General features: G+C 49.5%; 1 protein-coding gene across 15 annotated transcripts in view; it reads right to left on the bottom strand.

Moving 5' to 3' along the window:
• DTNB (dystrobrevin beta) overlaps nt 1-17,036 on the bottom strand; it is a 382,151-nt gene that overhangs the window by 110,242 nt on the left and 254,873 nt on the right. The window lies entirely within an intron of this gene.

Genomic DNA, 17,036 nt, shown 5'->3' with positions numbered 1-17,036 from the left:
AACAACTGGGTGCTCACAGATATGCCCCACAAATACCCTAAGTCAGTGGGGTTCCTTCCAACCTGCATTTGGTACTTACATTTCTGGAAGGCACACACATATCACAAGGATTTTAAGATAGCAAGTCATTTTAAAATATGTTTTTGCTTCTCAAATTTCCTGTCTCTGTGTAATTTTCTTTCATTCCTGTATTAGATATTCAAAACTGCTCTTTCCGCATGACAATTCCAATTAATTCCTACTCTAGACATGTCCAGGAAGGAATTTGTTTTGGAGATATCTTTTAAAACATGACACCTATTGCTTTCAGTGGCAGCGCACTGGATATTCTGAAACCACAATCCACATTTCTCAGACAAACAAGCTCTTTCTTCTTTGTAAGGTGCAGCTGGTTGCTATATAAATCTGCCTGAAGCATAGCAAGACCTTATAATGAAGCAGCAAAATGGAATTACCCTCATAAATAAACCCCTATGGGCAACAAGCAACCTTTCCAATAATGGGTTTGTAACAAGAGAGAGAATTAACATTAAGCACTGTACAGAAAGAACTTCTTAGCAATCTATGTGCGCCAGTCTTTTGTGAAACCTGACTACTGTGAGATACTGAAAAACTTTAATTTTAGATCCCCAATATAGCAGGCCTACGGTTGTAACCACTATGCCAAAGACAGCAAAACAGTTTCCATTATAACCTGTTTCATATGTTTCTATCTTTGTGAAAAATTCAGCAAAAATGGTTGAACTTTTAAACTTGAAATGGACATAGTCCTAGGGTGACCAGACAGCAAATGTGAAAAATCGTGATGGGGGTGGGGGGTAATAGGAGCCTATATAAGAAAAAAACCCCAAAATCAGGACTGCCCCTATAAAATCGGGACATCTGGTCACCCTACATAGCCCTCATTGAAGACTAGCACTTTTAGTTTTGGGGGGAAAAAAAGGTTTTAATTTAAAATATAATGATGTCTGAAAACTGTCCTGATCATGCATTGCAGATTTTTCACTCAGTCTCTAAGTGTATTGCACATGAGTGTGCAACTAAATTAACTAACAAAAAACGTTGTTAATGCAGAGTTAAGTTTGCCCAGTGCTATCGCCTGCCTTACTGAGTTCAGCAAAACTCAAACCATGGAAAACCAGGAAATGAAGAGCTAAGGTACATGCCAACACAAGCTTTGCAGTTGAGGCACTGCTGTGGCTGGCCAAACGTTAAAGGATACTATGTCATTCCTAAGTGATCCTTCCCATCCCGTACACTTTGTTACAGGGGATGGTCGTAATAGTTGAATAACCCCATTCAATCATTAGCAATTCAGAAGCAATTCATATGTAAAAAGTTGCTCCTTGCTGTCTGATGTCCTCTGCTACTGTGAACACACCACAGGCAGCAGTTTACTAGAGGGTCACATAGTTCCTTGGTTTTGTAGGCTAACCTGTACATACGCTGAGCCAGGCCCCCTGCGCATACAGCAGCCAGGCCTCTCCAACCACACCCTAGCCCACACAGTTCACTGCTGCTCCAGACGCCCCTGTAGTAAGTGAAGGCCCTAATAAAGGCCCAGTATGAGGCCTGAGGCTTGAACTAAAGTAATGGTCAAGACTTAGCTAAAAAGCAAAGTCAAGCTGTGAGCTGAAGGCCAGCTCGGTTCACAGATGTTGGCAAGGAAAGGGCTGATGTTGCATAAACAGATATTCACCTAGCATACCGAAGTATAAACACGGTACCAGAACACCTTATACTGGAACATTCCACAGATAAGAAAGAACAGGCCGACCCATCCCAATGATAGGGGCAAAAGGGTAAAATGATGGATAGAGTTGTTTTGATCGAACCAACATGCACAAGGTGAGAGGCGGCACTTTACTACGTAAAGGGGTTGTACCTTACTGCGTAAAGGGGTTGCACCTCAATACGTCAGGAGTGATGTGTAACTTGTTTGTACCTGTGTATAAGAATGCAACCCTGGGACAATGTCTTTGTCCGGCCGAGGGGGCAGTGGAAAGTCCCGCCACTGACTGAGCCGAGTCCATTGACCGTGGGTACGTATTTGTAGTATGCTCGGTAGACTAAGTAATCTGCGGAGAACTATTACTGTATCCAATACGGCAATAAACCTGGCCGACGTGCCTTCGTACCTTACTAGACTCTGTGGTCATTGGGGGTTCTCTTCGGGTCTGCTGTGTCAGCTATCTGCGCAGAGCTGGGGCAGCACACAGAAGGAACACACGCACGCAGCCGAGTGATACCAACAAGGAGAGAGCAGAGCACCACACCGGTAGCATCTGACAACACATCTTACAACAGCCCCCTTTCCCCTGATCTCACATAGAGATTGCTTGTACTTGAACTCTGAATTTCCTACTTTTCAGAGGGTTAAGCTTAGCAACACTCCACATTCGAGAAGGCCACCAGGCACCAATAGGAAACTGTAACTCTGCGTTAAAGTGTCTGAGCATTTAATTCCTTGCTTTGAAAACAAAATAATTTCTTAGCACACTCATTTACGACAGCGCAGCACTCTTCCTCCACTGGCCCTGGCCCGTGGTCAATGATTACCCTGGCCACAGAATGTGCTGGCTGTATGCTAGTCCCTTCACTGCATCTGCACATCTCCTCAGCTCCCATCTCTCTATCCTTCCCCAAACATTCTCCCCCTAGACGGTGTGTGATTCCTGTATTTGGAGAGGCTGGGCATAAGCACTGAAAGCTCCCAAGAAGTGCATGGAGGCACTGGCACCTGGACCGTGGCTCTGGTTCCCTGCTCTGCCCCCTCTCAGCCTTCTCCCTCTGAGGCCCTGCCCACGTTCCGTTCCACTCCACTCCGCTGCAGACTCCGCTCCTGCTTGGGCCCCCTGCCCACCACACGCTCCTTTCTCCTCCTTCCCCAAGGCCCCCTTCCTTCTGCTTATGCCTCTCCACCCCTGCGAGCAGCGGGGGAGGGGCTCAAGGGAGGAGGTGGAAAGGCATGAGGGGTAGCGGGGCTCAGGGGAAGAACTGGAGCGGGGACAGGAAGACGAACAGTGTGGGTGGGGCCTCAGGGGGAACACAGTTGGGGTTATGACCTGGGTGCAGGGGCAGCTCTAGGCATTTTGCCACCCCAAGCACGGCAGGCAGGCTGCCTTCGGCGGCTTGCCTGCGGAGGGTCTGCTGGTCCCGCGGCTTCCGCAGGCACGCCTGCGGGAGGTCCACCGAAGACGCGGGACCAGTGGAGCCTCTGCAGGCAAGCCGCCGAAGGCAGCCTGCCTGCCGCCCTTGCAGCGCCGGCAGAGACCTCCTCACAGCTTGCGGCCCCAAGCACACGCTTGGCGTGCTGGGGCATGGAGCTGCCCCTGCCCGGGTGCCCTATCAGCAGCAGCGCTCTGAAGGTGGTGGACCAGCATGCCACCAGAGGGAGGTGCGCTGCATCCTGTTTGGGGAGCCTGAGCCTCCCCTGACTTCTTATACCTGCCACCCATAATCCTCCCCATGAAGGCGCAGGCGTCAGCATGAGATGGGCAGGTGGAGGAGCTGGAGAGCTAAGGCAGGAATAGTACAGGGACGAGCATGGAGTCAATGGGGACATGAGAGTAAGGATGGGCCAGTGGTTAGGAGCCAGGAGACGAGGGTTCAATTTCCTGCTCTGCAACAGACTCGCTGTGTGACCTAAGGCAAGTCATTTAGGTCTTGTCTACCCAGGCAATTTAATTCAGATTAAGCTAAGGTGTGAATTTACAGTGGAATAGTTATTCTTGAATAGCTCTGTGTGTGACTACTTCTATTCCAGAGTAAATGCCTTATTCTGAATTAGCTTAATCCACAAAGTGGATTAACAGTTAATCAGGAATACTATTCCTGATCAACTCTCCGTTTGGACAAACCTCAAGTCTCTCTGTGTCTCATCTTTCCTTTTATAAAAAAAGGGGACAATAGGATTTCCCTACCTCACAGGGATGTTGAGGATAAATGCATTAAACATTGTGAGGACTCAGATATTAGAGTGATAGGGGCCATGAAAGTACCCATCACTCATGGACTGATTTGGAGGGAACAGAGCTGAAGCCCCTCCAACACCCCCACTGCACATATCTGACCCTCATCTTTCCACCCTACTCTTTTCTGCACTGGTCCAACACTCCCAATTCCTGCTCCAATGCCCATATCCTCCTCCACCCCCACAACTGCACAGACTTTCCTATCACTCCTTCAACATTCCCTCCAACATGCCCATTGCTTCAAACCTCCCTCTACTCCCTTGCTACTCCAAGCTCCCCCACACACATCACCACTCTGTGCTTTCCCCACCCCGCAGCTTCACCCTCCTCCTTACCACTCCATGCATCTGGTAAGCTTAGAGGGACAATAGGGAGGTGGTGGGGCTGTGAGGAGTGCCTGTACCAGCTGGAGGCAGGAAGGCGCAAATGAGTGGAGATGCAAATTCCCTATGGTAGATCTGGGCCTAATGTATGGGGAAGGTGTTCTATACATCCATCTGGCAGCACAAAAGGCACAGAGATGTATGAAATTGTCCATTCATCTCAATGAGGTGTTCTCTGCTCAGTGACAACACTTAACTGAGATGAACACAGCCTGAAACAACAGCTCTGAGTCATGTGAACAGATTCATTTATCTCACCAGCTGTTCTCATCCTCACCTCCTCACTGCCAGTACTTGTGATCCTGTGACATGCACCTGTCTCTGCACTTTGTGCTTGGTGCATGCTCTGACCATGCCTGTTCTCAACTCTCCATGCACAGGAGCAGAGCTTCCACACTGGGGAAGGTGAAAGAGACACTCTGGTGAGACACTATAATAAGAGTCAGATTGTGCTCTGCTGCTTTGAGGGTACCAACGTACAAGATACACTCCCACCACTCTAGATACTTATATAGCTCCTTTCACAACAGTATCTCAACCAGGGGCAGCTCCAGGCCCCAGCACGCCAAGCGCATGCTTGAGGCGGCAAGCCGTGGGAGGCGCTTTGCCGGTCGCCGAGAGGGTGGCAGGCAGGCATCCTTCGGCAGCATGCCTGCGGAGGGTCTGCTGGTCCCGCGGCTCCAGTGGACCTCCTGCAGGCGTGCCTGCGGAGGATCCACCGGAGCTGCGGGACCGGCGACCGGCAGAGCGCCCCCCACGGCATGCCGCCGTGCTTGGGGTGGTGAAATGTCTAGAGCCGCCCCTGATCTCAATACATCACTGCCATTAATGAAATCACAGACAAAACACTTTGTTAAGACACAGTTAAGGTTACCTGGTGGTATATTTAGGCCTGCCTCCATGCAGGACACTGGACTAGATGGACTATCGAGGTCCCTCCCAGTCCTACATTTCTACGATTCTATCTCTTGCCCTTCCAAAATATCAAGCTCAGCAAAACTCAAACGTCTAAAAACCAGGAAATACAGAGTTAAGGCACATATCCAAGCCACTTTAACTTTGCCCCCCTGGAGCTGGCAATAGTCACTGGAATTATCTGCACGCACTTCTGCTGAATTCACTGTTAGATGCAACTGTATCATATGGTGGAATTAGCTGGAGCAGCTTGGCAGTGCTGTGATTGTGAGAATGGTCCAAAATTCAGGTGAAAAAATCAGTAAAAACCAGGTAACACCTTTTGTAAAACCTGGGAAGTTTTCAGTGAAAAAAAGAAATAAAAAGCAATTAAAAGCAGAAAATGAATGGTCTCAGACATACGGTACAAACACACTTAGTGTGCAGCATGCTGAAACACTGTAGATTTACAGCCCAGCTTGCTGCTCAGTAAATATTTGTGTAGAGTATAGGGCATGTGTAGGTAGCTCCTGTCCAGTACAGTGCAACGGCTGAGAGTTATGATCAAACAGGGCAGCGTTAAGGTTGTGTGGGCGTGTACTGTAAGAAATAGTTATTAATCTTTCAATAACTGTTGTTCTTCGAGATGTTTTGCACATGTCCATTCCACTGTAGGTGATCGTGCGCTCCAGTGCACATTTGTCAGAGAGATTTTCCCTTAGCGGTACCCATTGGGGCAGCTAGAGCGCCTTGTGGTACCTTAGCGAAGAGTCCTGTGGCACCTTATAGGCTAACAGACGTTTTGGAGCATGAGCTTTCGTGAGTGAATATCCACTTCGTTGGATGAATGTGTTCACCCACGAAAAGCTCATGCTCCAAAACGTCTGTTAGTCTATAAGGTGCCACAGGATTCTTTGCTGCTTTTACAGATCCAGACTAACACGTCTAGCTACCCCTCTGATACTTGTGGTACCCTGCGCACAGCGTGCAGGCATAGAGGTGGAGCCCCCCTTAGCCCCCCTCAGTTTCTTCTCACTGGAAGACTCTGACAGAGAGGGGAAGGAGGGCAGGTCAGTGAATGGGTATGTGCAACACATAGACTCATAGTCTTTTAAGGTCAGAAGGACCATTATGATCATCTAGTCTGACCTCCTGCACAATGCAGGCCACAGAATCTCACCCACCTACTCCTGTAACAAACCCCTAACCTATGTCTGAGTTATTGAAGTCCTCAAATAATGGTTTGAAGACCTCAAGCTGCAGAGAATCCTTCAGTAAGTGACCCATACGCCATGCTGCAGAGGAAGGCGAAAAACCTCCAGGGCCTCTGCCAATCTGCCCTGGAGGAAAATTCCTTCCCTACCCTAAATATGGCGATCAGCTAAACCCTGAGCATGTGGGCAAGACTCACCAGCCAGCACCCAGGAAAGAATTCTCTGCAGTAACTCAGATCCCACCTCATCTAACATCCCATCACAGACCACTGGGCGTACTTACCTGCTGATAATCAAAGATCAGTTACCAAATTAATTGCCAAAATCAGGCTATCCCATCATACCATCCCCTCCATAAACTTAACAAGCTTAGTCTTGAAGCCAGATATGTCTTTTGCCCCCGTTGGAAGGCTGTTCCAGAACTTCACTCCTCTAATGGTTAGGAACCTTTGTTCAATTTCAAGTCGAAACTTCCTAGTGTCCAGTTCAGGGGTCAGCAACCTTTCAGAAGTGGTGTGCTGAGTCTTTATTTATTCACTCTGATTTAAGGTTTCACGTGCCTGTCACACATTTTAATGTTTTTTAGAAGGTCTCTCTCTACAAGTCTATATATTATATAACTAAACTAGTGTTGTATTGTAAAATAAACAAGGTTTTCAAAATGTTTAAGAAGCTTCATTTAAAATTAAATTAAAATGTTGATCTTACGCCACCAGCCTGCTCAGCCCGCTGCTGGTCTGGGGTTCTGTTCACCTAGGCCGGCAGTGGGTTAAGTGGGGCCTGCGGCTGGAACACCAGCTGGGAAGGGTCTGTCAGCCAGAACCTCAGACCGGCAGCAGGCTGTGCGGGGCCGGCAGCCAGAACCCCGGACCGGCAGCGGGCTGTGCGGGGCCAGCAGCCGGGACCCCAGACCGGCAGTGGGCTGTGCGGGGCCAGCAGCTGGGACCCCAGACCGGCAGCGGGCTGAGCAGCTCAGCCCACTGCCACTCAGGGGTTCCATCCTCTGGCTCCTGCCAGCCAGGATCCCGGCTGCTGGACCTGCTCAGCCCACTACCAGTCTGAGGTCCCGGCCCTGCCCACATACAGTGGGTACCTACCTTCTCCCTGGTTCTGGCCCATTCTCTTCCTTTCTCTGCACTGAACTGAGGGTGGGAGTGGACCGAGCACAGGGCTGGAGGTGAAGGGTCTGACCAGGAGCTAGAATGAGGGAGGGGGCTCAGGGTTGGGGCAGGAGGTTTGGGTGTGGGGGTACTTACCTGGGCAGCTCCCATTTGGTGTGAGGGGTGAAGGTGGGAATGTGAGTGGGGGTGCAGGAACTCCCGTTTGGTGCTCAGGGTGGGGGTGGGGATGCCTGGGGTGCATGGGATGTGAGGGGGGTGCAAGAGTCAGGGCAGACGGCTGAGGGCATGTGAGGGGGGTGCAGGTGTCAGGGTAGGGGGGGCTGGGTATGCGTGGGGGTTCCAGAGTCAGGGCTGGGGTCATGGGGGGGTGAAGGAGTCAACAGAGGGCTGGGTGGTACAGGGCTCAGGGCAGGGGCCTGGGGTGTGTGTGGAGGTTCAGGGCTCAGGGCAGAGGGCTGGGTGTGTGTGTGTGTGTGTGTGAGGGTCAAGGCTCAGGGCAGAGGGCTGGGTGACTGCCCCCCCCGAACCACCAACCCCCCTACTCCTTGTCTCGACTACTCCCTCCTGGGACCTCACCCCCTATCTAAGCCTCCCTGCCCCTTGTCCCCTGACTACCCCCCTAGGATCCTACCCCCTACCTGTCCCCTGACTGCCCCAACCCTTATCCACACCCCCACGCCCAGACAGATCCCCTGGACTCCCATGCCTATCTAACTGCTCTCCGCCCCTGACAGGATCCCCAGAACTCTGGGCCCATACACTCCTCCCCTGCTCCCTGCCTGTCCCAACCCCTCTGCACACCCCTACCTCCTGACAGCCCCCCCCGAACACCAGACTCATCCAACTCCCCCAGCTCCTTGTCTCCTGACCACTCCCTCCAGAGACCCCCCACCCTAACTGCCCACCCAGGACCCTCCTTGCTCCCTGTCCCCTGACTGCCCTGACCCCTATCCAACCCCCAAACAGACCCCAGAACTTCTATGCCCCATCCAACTCCCCCTGCTCCCTGACTGCCCCCTCCAGAGACCCCCGAACCTAACCACTCCCCGGGATCCCACCCCCCCATCCAACCCACCCTACTCCCTGTCCCTTGATTGCCCGCATCCCTTACCCAACCCAGTCCCAGCCCCCTTACCATGAGGCTCCCCGCTCATCTGAAGCCCTGCCGTTGCGTGTGCCGCCCTGTCCCACCCCGCCCTGTCCCTCAGAGCGCTGCATGTGCGGCAGCAGTGCTCCAGATGAGCGGGGAGCATCATTCCCTCCCCACGGAGCCAAACGCTGCCCTGTGGGAGCATGCAGCCTCAGCCCCCAGAGCACTGTGCGCGTGCGTGCAGCGACAAAACTCTAGGGGAACTGAGGGAAGGGGCCGGCAGCTTGCTGCGCTCCGGCCGGCGCTTCGGCCCAGGACTGCGGACCCCACGGCTTGCCGTGTCGGCAGGATTTTTAATGGCACGCGGAATCCCAGCAGGCAGCCGCGTGCCATTAAAAATTGGCTCGAGTGCCATCTTTGGCATGCATGCCATAGGTTGCCGACCCCTGGTCCAGTTTATATCCATTTGTTCTTGTGTCCACATTGGTACTAAGCTTAAACAATTCCTCTCCCTCCCTAATATTTATCCCTCTGATATATTTGTAAAGAGAAATCATATCTCCTCTCAGCCTTCTTTTGTTAGACTAAACAAGCCAAGCTCTTGGAGTCTCCTTTCGTAAGACAGGTTTTCCATTCCTCAGATCATCCTAGCAGCCCTTCTCTGTACCTGTTCCAGTTTGACTTCATCCTTCTTAAACATGGGAGACCAGAACTGCATACAATATTCCAGATGAGGTCTCACCAGTGCCTTGTATAACGGTACTAACACCTCCTTATCTTTACTGGAAATATCTCGCCTAATGCATCCTAAAACCGCATTAGCTTTCTTCACGGCCATATCACATTGGCGGCTCATAGTCATCCTGTGATCACCCAATACTCCGAGGTCCTTCTCCTCCTCTGTTACTTCCAACTGATGTGTCCCCAATTTATAACTAAAATTCTTGTTATTACTCCCTAAATGCATGACCTTGCACTTTTCACTATTAAATTTCATCCTATTACTATTACTCCAGTTTACAAGGTCACCCAGATCTTCCTGTATGATATCCCGGTCCTTCTCTGTGTTACAGTTACGGAAAGGTCAGTAACTGTTTTTTCCTCTTTAAGTGATTGTAGGTGTCCATTCTACTATTGGTGACTCACAAGAAGTTCCAGTCGGATGTGGGTTCAGAATCTGTTTGAACAAGGACTGGAGGACCACTTGTCCAAATTTAGAATCGTCTCTAGATTGTTGAGACAGTGTAGCGAGGGGCAAATCACAGGGCTGGAAAGGAACTTGAAAGGTCATCTAGTCCAGTCCCCCGCACTCATGGTAGGACTAATTATTATCTAGACCATTCCTGACCGGTGTTTGTCCAACTTGCTCTTAAAAATCTCCAGTGTTGGAGATTTCTCAGCCTCCCTAAGCAATTTATTCCAGTGCTTAACCACCCTGACAGTTAGGAAGTTTTTCCTAATGTCCAACTTAAACCTCCCTTGCTGCAATTTAAGCCCACTGCTTCTTGTCCTATCCTCAGAGGTTAAGAAAAACAATTTTTCTCCCTCCTTCTTGTAACAACCTTTTACCTACTTAAAAACTGTTATCATGTCTTCTCTCAGTCTTCTCTTTTCCAGAGTAAACAAATCCAATTTTTTCAACCTTCCCTTATAGGTCATGTTTTCTAGACCTTTAATCATTGTTTTTGCTCTTCTCTGGACTCTCTCCAATTTGTCCACATCTTTCCTGAAATGTGGTGCCCAGTTGAGGCCTAAACTCTGCATTCTGGAGGGGCCTGAGACACCACCTGGCAGCCATAATGCTTTGTTAACAAATTTTTTTTTCAGTAAATTAACTGATTTTTTTTAATGGAAAAAGAAATGTTGTTGGTAGAATTTAGTGGTCATTTAGGCACCAGTAGTTATCATGTAGGTGTACAACTGAGATGCTGCTGTAGCAAAGTAATTCTAATACTTAGCTCTTACATAATGCTTTTCCATCAATAGCTCTCAAAGAAATTTACTGAGAGAAACATGATACAAATTTTACAGATGGGGAAACTGAGGCAGAGAGGTGAAATGATTTGCTCAAGGACACCCAACAGGCCAGTGGCAGAACCAGGCACAGGGTTTACGTTGTTGAATCCCAGTCCACTGTTCTCTCTACTCAGAGAGAAGGTTGTTATTTTATTCTTAAGTGCACCCCCCATACTCTTTATTATAGTGTAATGGGGATGATGATCGTGCTTGGAAATGTTTGGTATGTAATTGCTAACAGGGCTGTTGAAAGCAATCTCATACATGGTCTACCTCCTCAAAAAAACCTGACATTTTCATTACATGGTGGTTACAGTCACTTTTACCATGTGAACGGAGACCGGAGTGTCTATCTTCTTCTGTAACTCCCACTCTCTCACCATGTTCTGCCACATATAGCCCCAAACCCCATTTCCACCTCATCTTTCCCGTCCCATCCTATTAAGCCATATGCACTTCAGAAATCAAGTGTGTGGGGAAACAAGGATTGCTTGAATCTGTGAATTTTAAGAAAAGCTGTTTTCTCAGAGGGCTGTGTTCTAGTCACCTCTTGCTCAAATGATCCCAGATGTGAATCACTAGCCATTTCCTGTACATTTTGAGGTGCTGCAAATTTCAAGTCAAGCATGTGGATTTTAGAGCACTCAGTAAAATGGTCCTTTAAACAGAAAGTCATCTCAATCTTAATTGCAGCAGAGCTGGTCCTCCTCTATAATATTGTATGAAATTAATCATCAGCAACCACTTTGCTATATCCAGATTCCCAGCACAGGATAATCCTGAAAGCATAGCAGGTTCTGAGAGGTATGAAGTGGCCCATTCATCTCAATGTGATGTTCTCAGATGAATGAGAACACCTTATGGAGATGAATGCAGCCTGAAGTAACAGCTCTGAGATGTATGCATTGCGCCATTCATCTTGGTGCCCATTCTCACCCTCCCTTGACAGTACCAGTGCTTGAGAAACTGTGGTGAGCATTATGCATGACCATTCTCAACTCCTCAGCCCAGTGTCAGTGGTGTGTTCTTGGTGCACAATCTCAGCATGCCTGTTCTCAGCTCCCCATCCAGAGTGGCAGGGCTTTCCCAGATCCCAGCTTTCATGGGGAGGGGGGCAGGGAGAGGGGTTCAGGCCCTCTCTGACTAACAGAGCCCCCAAGATCCAAGCTCACATGGGGATCTGGGGGCCCCATGAGCAAACTTTTTACCGTATCTTCATAAATATTGTGCAACATACAACATGCACTATGACCATGGGAACATAATCCTCACTGAGGTCTAACTTGCCATAAAGGCATCAACAGTGCACTTTTAATTTGCCAAATGCACATTCCATGGTCATTCTGCACCTAATTCAGCCTATTGTTGAACTGCTCCTTACTGCTATTCAGGTTTCCCATGTAAGTCTTCATGAGACATGGCATTAAGGGGTACGCTGGGTCTCCCACGATCACTGTGGGCATTTCAACATCCCCTACTGTAATCTTCTGGTCTGGAAGGAAATCTCCAGCTTGCAGCTTTCTGTACAGGCCAGTGTTCCTGAAGATGCGGCGTCATGCACCTTTCCACTCCACCCCACGTTGACGTCAGTGAAACGTCCGTGGTGATACACAAGTGCCTGCAACACCCTGGAGAATTACCCCTTCCTATTGATGTACTCCATCACAAAGTGCTCTGGTGTCAAAACTGGAATGTGCATGCCATCTATCGCCCCTCTGCAGTTAGGGAAACCCATTTCTGTAAAGCCATCCACTATTTCATGCACATTGCCAGGAGTTACAGTCCTTCGCAGGGGAATGTGATTAATGGCCCTGCACACTTCCGTTAACGCAGCTCCAGTGGATGACTTCCTGATTCCAAACTGATTCACGACCAACCGGTAGCAGTCTGGAGTCACCAGCTTCCACGCTACAATTGCCATGCACTTCTCCACCGAGAGGGCAGCTCTCATTTGGCTGTCCTTGCACTGAAGGGTTGGGGTGAGCTCGGCACACAGTTCCAGGAAGGTGACTTTCCTCATCCAAAAGTTCTGCAGCCACTGCTCATCAATCCAGATCTGCATAACGATGTGATCCCACTACTCAATGCTAGTTTTCTGAGCCCAAAAGTGATGGCCCACCATGTTCAGCTGTTCTGTGAATGCCAAAAGTAATCTAATGTTGCTCCTATCCATGTCAGACAATACATCAGGCACCTGTGAATTCTGTTGAGTTAGGAACTTCACAATTAACTGCACTGCCATTGGCAACGTGCTCCTGACAGGCAGCAGAGCATTGGAAAGCAGTGCGGGATCCATTCTTTCAGACAGAGATGGCGGGGCAAGCAGAAAACAAGGGACGTTGAAAAATCCTGTGAACTGAAGATGGAAGCACATGGCTTTAGGCACAACCCTATTTGTAGAACCTGTTTCCTAAATGGCATCTGCAATATTGTTTCCCCAAAGGGGTACAGAGTGCCATGGACTAGCTGGGGCAAAAGGACCCTTTGGGCCCTGATCAGAGTCACAGTTTGACCTCCAGGAGCGTGCAAAAAAGCACTGGTAGAATCTGCCAACCTTTAGAAATGCTGTTTTTTTTCCCCAGGGGGTTGTATCTCAGGAACCAGTTGGTTAAATGAACCCAAATTTGAATCACTAATCCTATGATGCATACCACATTCCAAGATGATCTGATTAACAGTTTGGACTTTAGAGCACTCAGTAAAATTGTCCTTTAACCAGTAAGTGGATCTTAATCATAACTATAGCAGAACTACCACTCCACTAAAATATTTATTTGCTGTGTCAGAAATACAAAGCAGTTACGAAGAGCTAATACCTCAAGAGTCTGATTTCAAACTATATTCCTGACATATTTGTTATGCTAGTGTGACAAAGTTCCTCCTCTACCTTGGTGGGTCCTGTGCTTATTGGCAGATTTGCTCACTTCAGTGATCTTCCCTACAGTCTGGAGCAACTTCTCCTGTGTCTGATCAGGAGCTGGGAAGCTTGGGGGGAACCCGGGCCCGCCCTCTACTCCGGGTTCCAGCCCAGGGCCCTGTGGATTTGCAGTTGTCTATAGTGCCTCCTGTAACAGTTGCATGACAGCTACAATTCGCTGGCTTACTTCCCCATGGCCTCCTCCAAACACCTTCTTTATCCTCACCACAGGACCTTCCTCCTGGTGTCTGATAACGCTTGTACTCCTTAGTCCTCCAGCAGCACAGCCTCTCACTCTCAGCTCCTTGCGCCTTTTGCTCCCAGCTCCTCATGCTTCTTGCTCCCAGCTCCTCACCCGCACTTCCTCTCCTCTGGCTCCTCCCTCCCTGACTGCAGTGAGCTCCTTTTTAAACCCAGGTGCCCTGATTAGCCTGCCTTGATTGGCTGCAGGTGATCTAATCAGCCTGTCTGCCTTAATTGGTTCTAGCAGTTTCCTGATTACTCTAGTGCAGCCCCTGCTCTGGTCTCTCAGGGAACAGAAAACTACTCATCCAGCGACCAGTATATTGGCCCTCTACCAGACTCCTGTACCTCATTGGCTTGGGTCTGTCACATATCCCTCCCCCCTGCTCAACACCAAGGGGTTGGGCAGCTTGGGATGCCAGATAGTGCACACGTGACAAGCCATCAGCATTGCCGTTATGCATCTGTGTGCAGGATAAATTCCTTGGTGAAATCAGGGGCTATCGGTACCAGATTACTGCAGAGGGCAGTCTGTAGGTCTGTGAATGCTTCCTCTGCTGCGTCAGACCATTTCACCATATCAGGTCCATGGGCTTTCACTAGGTCTGTTGGGGGCTTGCCCTTGTGGCAAAGTGGGGGATAAATGGTCGGTAATACCCCACTACACCTAGGAATGCCCAGACTTGTTTTTGCAACGTGGTCGGGGCCAGTTTCGGATGGCTTCCAACTTGTTCACTTGGTGTTTTAACAGACCTTTTCCCACAATGTAGACAAGATATTGGCCTCCATAAACCCTACAGTACACTTGGCAGGGTTTGCTGTAAGGCCAGCTTGCCTGAAGGTATCAAGGACTGCCTCCACCTTCTCTAGGTGGGTTTCCCAGTCTGGGGAATGACCACATCGTCCAAGGAGGCAGCAGCATAACTATTGTGCGGGTGTAATAGCTTGTCCATGAGGCGCTGGAAAGTAGCTGGGGCCCCATGTAGTCCAAAAGGGAGGACAGTATATTGAAAAAGACCCTCTGGTGTAGAGAACACAGTCTTTTCCTTTGCGTCTTCTGCAAGGGGAATCTGCCGGTACCCCTTTGTCAAGTCTAGAATAGTCAAGTACCGGGCATTCCCCAGACAGTCCACTAGCTCATCTATGCGAGGCATGGGGTATGCGTCAAACTGGGATACTTCATTTAGTCGCTGGAAGTTGTTGCAAAACCTTGTGGTGCCATCAGGTTTAGGCACCAGCATGACTGGGCTGGACCACTGACTGTGGGATTCTTCAATGATTCCCAATTCCAGCATTTTTTTTACTTCTGCTTTTATCTCCTCTCTTTTGGCCACTGGCACCCGATAGGGCTTCATTGTTATTCTGGCCCCAGGGTTTGTGATGATGTGGTGATACGTCTCGGTTGTTTGACCCGGTTTTGTCGAGAACACATCTTGGTTCTGGAAGATCATCTCAGACACCTCATTCTTCTGGTCTGGTGTTAAATCAGGAGACACTCTCACCTGTTTGGAAGGCTTGTTCTCCCGGGTTAGGTGTTTTCAGACAGTTATGCATGCCTCTTGTGCATGCCAGGGTTTCAGAAGGTTGATGTGATAAATCTGTTCTTGTTTTCGGCGTCCTGGCTGCCGCACCTTGGAGGTTACTTCCCCCACGGGTTCAACCATCTCACAGGGCCCCTGCCATTGGGCCAGAAGCTTGCTTTCTGCCGTGGGTACCAACACCATCACCCGATCCCCTGGTTGGAACTGTCGGACTTTTGCCTGGCAATTGTAACAGGTTCTCTGGGCCTCCTGGGCCTTTTCCAAATGTTCCTGTACAATAGGAGTGACACGGGCTATCCGGTCTCGCATCTGTATTACATGTTCTATTATATTTCTCCCCTCATTGGGTTACTCTTTCCAGATCTCTTTGGCGATGTCTAATATGCCACGGGGGTGACGCCTGTATAATAACTCGAAGGGAGAAAACCAGTTGAGGCCTGAGGTATCTCCCGGATAGCGAACATAAGGTAGGGTAGTAGGGTGTCCCAATCCTTCCCGTCCCGACTTACCACCTTCCTTATCATAGCCTTGAGGGTTCAGTTAAACCTTTCTACCAATCCATCAGTCTGTGGATGATACACTGAAGTTCTCAGGGTATGTATATGGAGCAGCATACAGAGGTCCTTCATTAGCTTTGACATAAATAGGTTTCCTTGGTCTGTTAATATTTCCTTTGGTAGCCCCACTCAGACAAAGATCCCCACCAGCTCTTTGGCTATCGTTTTAGAGGCTGTGTTCCGCAGGGGGACGGATTCTGGGTGGCGAGTAGCATAGTCCAAAACAACAAGTACATACTGGTGGCCCCGAGCCGTCTTCTCCAGGGGTCCCATTAGGTGCATGGCTATTCGCTCAAAAGGGACTTCTATGATGGGAAGGGGTACTAAAGGTGCCCTCGAGTGGGATGGGGACTGTGCAGCTGACACTCCGGGCAGGACGCACAGTACCTCCGCACTTCTTCATGTACTCTGGGCCAGAAGAACCGTCGTAGGACTCGTGCCAGGGTCTTCTCTACCCCCAAATGCCCCCCGAAAAGATGACTATGAGCAAGACTTAATACAAAGTTCTGGTGTTTTTGAGGTACTAGGATCTGCTATACCTTCTGCCCCTGTACTGATGCAACGCGGTAAAAGATATTCTTCTTCATTATGAAGTAGGGTCCTGGTCCCTGGGTTTTCCCTTCCACGGGGACCCCATCTATTTCAGTCACCTCCTTCCTAATGTTGTTGTACCTTGGGTCTTCGGCCTGGTCCTGTCCAAAATTTCCTCTCCCAGAGCTAACCTGCCCAAGATCTAGGGGCCCAGTCTCTGTTGCCTCTACTGGTTCAGAAGCGTTACGGTGGGGGTCAGACTCAGGAGCTACTCCCTCCTGGGTGGCCTCCTTTTCAGCTGCTCGGGTCCGCCAACCTACGAGAATGACCCTCTGGCTTTGAGTCAGTATTTGAGTTCCCAAGGCCTTAGCTGCCCTCCTTTCCCTTTTTGACTTTCTACCATGTCTGGGAATGGAAAATAAATCTGGGGATATTTCAGAGAAGACTGGGGGTTGACAGTCTACTGTGGAAGCCTCACTAACTTCAGGGTTCCCCTTTTCCTCCAATCCTCCTACTGGGAGTAAGTTTCCAAACCCTGGGAAGTCCCTCCCTATG

This window comes from Gopherus flavomarginatus, chromosome 4 (genome assembly GCF_025201925.1).
Source record: "Gopherus flavomarginatus isolate rGopFla2 chromosome 4, rGopFla2.mat.asm, whole genome shotgun sequence".
Lineage (NCBI taxonomy): Eukaryota > Metazoa > Chordata > Testudines > Testudinidae > Gopherus > Gopherus flavomarginatus.
Note: the sequence above shows the minus strand (reverse complement) of the source record. Positions and strands in the feature narration are given on the sequence as shown.